The 3,355-nt window shown below is 46.3% G+C and overlaps 1 pseudogene; it reads left to right on the top strand.

Annotated features, from left to right (window-relative positions):
• Nucleotides 1–1,621: 1,621 nt before the first annotated feature.
• Nucleotides 1,622–3,070, top strand: LOC114005723 (heterogeneous nuclear ribonucleoprotein A3 pseudogene; annotated as a pseudogene).
• The last annotated feature ends 285 nt before the right edge of the window (nucleotides 3,071–3,355 follow it).

Genomic DNA, 3,355 nt, shown 5'->3' with positions numbered 1-3,355 from the left:
GGGGGGGGGGTTCGCTTCCCAGTAAGACTGCCACAGTTTCTGGAGCAAATAGCAAACAGCCTTGCTGACATGCTAATTGACCCAAGCTTTGTTCCAAGGTCAGGGGGGCGCACAACAGTGGCCTTGCCAACGTGTTGATCTGACCGGAAGCGGAGCTCAAAGGTCAGGGGGGCTCAGACAGATCCTGGGGCCTTGCCGGGTCAGACTCCTCCAAATACGTAAGATGTCTTGTAGGCTGGAAACTGCTGGCTGTGAGCTTAAAGACCCCGGGCTGAATGGCCCCAGAATCCTGAAGAGAAATTTGATCATCTAAGGCCTCACAAATAAAGAATGTCCACTGAGATGATCAGGTCCTTTTGGATCAACCACTGAACTGATGATGCGCCTGGGCCCTCTGCCTCTAATTTTGCCCTTAAAAGCTCATGAGGAGAACATCTCAATGAGATGGGAACTTTTCAGCATGAGCTGCCCGCTCTCCTTGCTTTGTGCTTTGCAATAAAGCTGTGGTTTCCTTCATCACACCATGTGCCTATAGTTTGGTATCATTGCACTTGGGCGAGCAAACCTGATTTGAGTTCAGTAACAGTTGATTAGCAACCCAGATGGGACTAAAATCCTAAGTGGGCGTATTGACCAAAGTACAATGACCCTTGGCCTATTGCTGTCCTTGGAACTCATCCTGCAGCTGCTTCAGCAGCTTGTCTCAGGGACAGTCCTGGGTGATTGACATCTGACCAGGAGCTTGACCCATAGCAATTTCAGTTTTGTGGTGAAGAAAACATGGCATTGGATTGGATCGGATTGGATTTGGTAGACATCTGATAAGTTGCGGGACTCTTGTGTGTCCACACCAAGGCCTGTCTTCCCCTGTAGATATTTGGTTTCTGATTTAACAGAACATTTGTTTGGTGTAATCTCCCCCTTTGGATAATAGACAGGAAGCCTTGAGAGACCGTTTGGAAATTTGGTAACTTGTAAGTTTGATTTTATTTTGTTTGAACCGGCCATGAGTAGGACATCATTATGGGAAATTGAAAGAGAGCTCTATTCCATCTTGTAGCCCTTAGGATATATTTTGTATAATTGGAAATTTTTTTTTAGATTTATTTATTTTTATTTATTCATTAATTTATTTTAATTTGACCAGAGAGAGAAAGAGAGAGAAAGTGAGAAAGCAAGCCACCAGGTCCAGGACTCGAACCATCATTGGCCATATGGGAGTGTCCAGCATCTTAACCACTGTGCCACCTTCTGGTCCCCAAGAATTGGGAAATTTGAATGGTAATTTTTTTTTAGAGGTTTTTGCTATAGGGCACGTGCGCTCACCAGAAAGACAGAGTCAGACAGACAAAAAGTGAGAAAGCACCCCCCAAGGGGGATGGCTATGCCACAATCCCTTCTCCTCCATTCTCCTCTCAGGATCTTGGGCACACACGCACATGCACCTGGCTTGAGTTTAAGCTGCCAGGTTCAGGACTCAAACCAGGGTTGACTATGTGGGAGTTATGCCATCTGCTGGTCCCTGAGCTATAATTCTAAGGAAAGCAAAAAGATAACTCTTGGCCTCTTCCTCTTGGTCCCACGTTGAACTTAAGTTGGAAGAAGTGAGTCAGGTCTCAAAATGGAGGTAAAACCACTCCCCGGTCGCCCCAGCCGGACTCTAGCCATTGCTGCCACCACTGCTGCCGCCACCAGAGGAGGGGGGGTAAGTGGTGGTGGTGGGAGTCATGTTCCAAAGGAAACAGAGCAGTTGAAAAAATTGTTCATTGGTGGTCTGAGCTTTGAAACTACCGATGACAGTCTAAGAGAACATTTTGAGAAATGGGGCACACTCACAGATTGTGTGGTAATGAGAGACACCCCCCCCAAGCAAAACATTCCTGGAGCTTTGGTTTTGTAACTTATTCTTGTGTTGAAGAGGTGGATGCAGCAATGTGTGCTCGACCACACAGAGTTGAAGAGTGTGTAGTGGAACCAAAGAGAGCTATTTCTAGAGGGGATTCTGTAAAGCCTGGTGCCCATCTAACAGTGAAGACAATTTTCATTGGTGGTATTAAAGAAAATGCAGAGTAATATAATTTGAGAGACTACTTTGAAAAGTTTGGCAAGATTGAAACCATATTAATTATGGAAGATCGATAGAGTGGGAAAAAGAGAGAATTTGCGTCTGTAACTTTTGATGATCATGATACAGTTGATAAAATTGTTCAGAAATACCACACTATTAATGGACATACTTGTGAAGTGAAAAGGGACCTTTCTTTTTTTGGAGAGATTTTCACTGTAGGGTGCGTGCGCTCGCCAGACAGACAGAGAGAGACATAGAGACAGAAAGCAAGAAATCACCCCCCAGGGGGGATGGTCACACCGCAACCCCTTCTCCTCCATTCTCCTCTCAGGATCTTGGGCATGCACGCACACGCGCCCGGCGTGAGTTTTAAGCCACCGGGTCCGGGACGTGAACTGCAGTCAACTACATGGGAGTCCAGTGACATAGCCATTACGCTAACTGCTGGTTCCCAAAAGGGTCCTTTCTAAACAAGAGATGCAGTCTGCTGAATCACAAAGAGGTCATGAAGGTGAATCTGGCAAATTTATGGGTTGTGGAGTAAACTTTGGAGGTGGTGGAGGTAATTTTGGTCATGGTGGAAACTTTGGTGGAAGAGGAGGCTGTGGTGGTGGAGGTAGTGGCAGCAGACATAGTTATGGAGGATATGATGATGGATATAATTGATTTGGAGGTGATGGTGACAACTATCGCAGTGGTCCTGGTCATAGTAGTAGAGGTAGCTATGGTGGTGGTGGACCAGGATATGGAAACCAAGGCAGTGGATATGGTGGTGGTGGTGGTGGAGGATATGATGGTTACAATAAAGGAGGAAATTTTGGCAGTGTTAACTATGGTGGTGGTGAAAATTATAATGATTTTGGAAATTATAGTGGACAACAGCAATCAAATTATGGACTCATGAAAGGGGGCAGTTTGGGTAGAAGAAACTCGGGCAGTCCTTATGGTGGTAGTTATGGATCTGGTGGAAGAGGTGGTGGTTATGGTAGCAGGAGGTTCTAAAAACAGTAGAAAAGGGCTACAGTTCTTAGCAGGAAAGATCAAGGAGTTGTCAGGAAAGCTGCAGGTTTGAGACAATCATCCCAAATGCTTTAGAGAAACTGTAAAAATCTGCCACAGGATGGGACCAGCAGTTAGCGTAATGGCTATGTCACTGGACTCCCACGTAGTCGACTGCGGTTCGCGTCCTGGACCCAGTGGCTTAAAACTCATGCCGGACGCGTGTGCGTGTGTGCCCAAGATCCTGAGAGGAGAATGGAGGAGAAGGGATTGCGGCACGGCCATCCC

The sequence above is a fragment of the Tupaia chinensis genome, unplaced genomic scaffold (genome assembly GCF_000334495.1).
Source record: "Tupaia chinensis unplaced genomic scaffold, TupChi_1.0 Scaffold144336_1, whole genome shotgun sequence".
NCBI lineage: Eukaryota > Metazoa > Chordata > Mammalia > Scandentia > Tupaiidae > Tupaia > Tupaia belangeri.
This window is presented reverse-complemented; position numbering and strand designations above follow the sequence as displayed.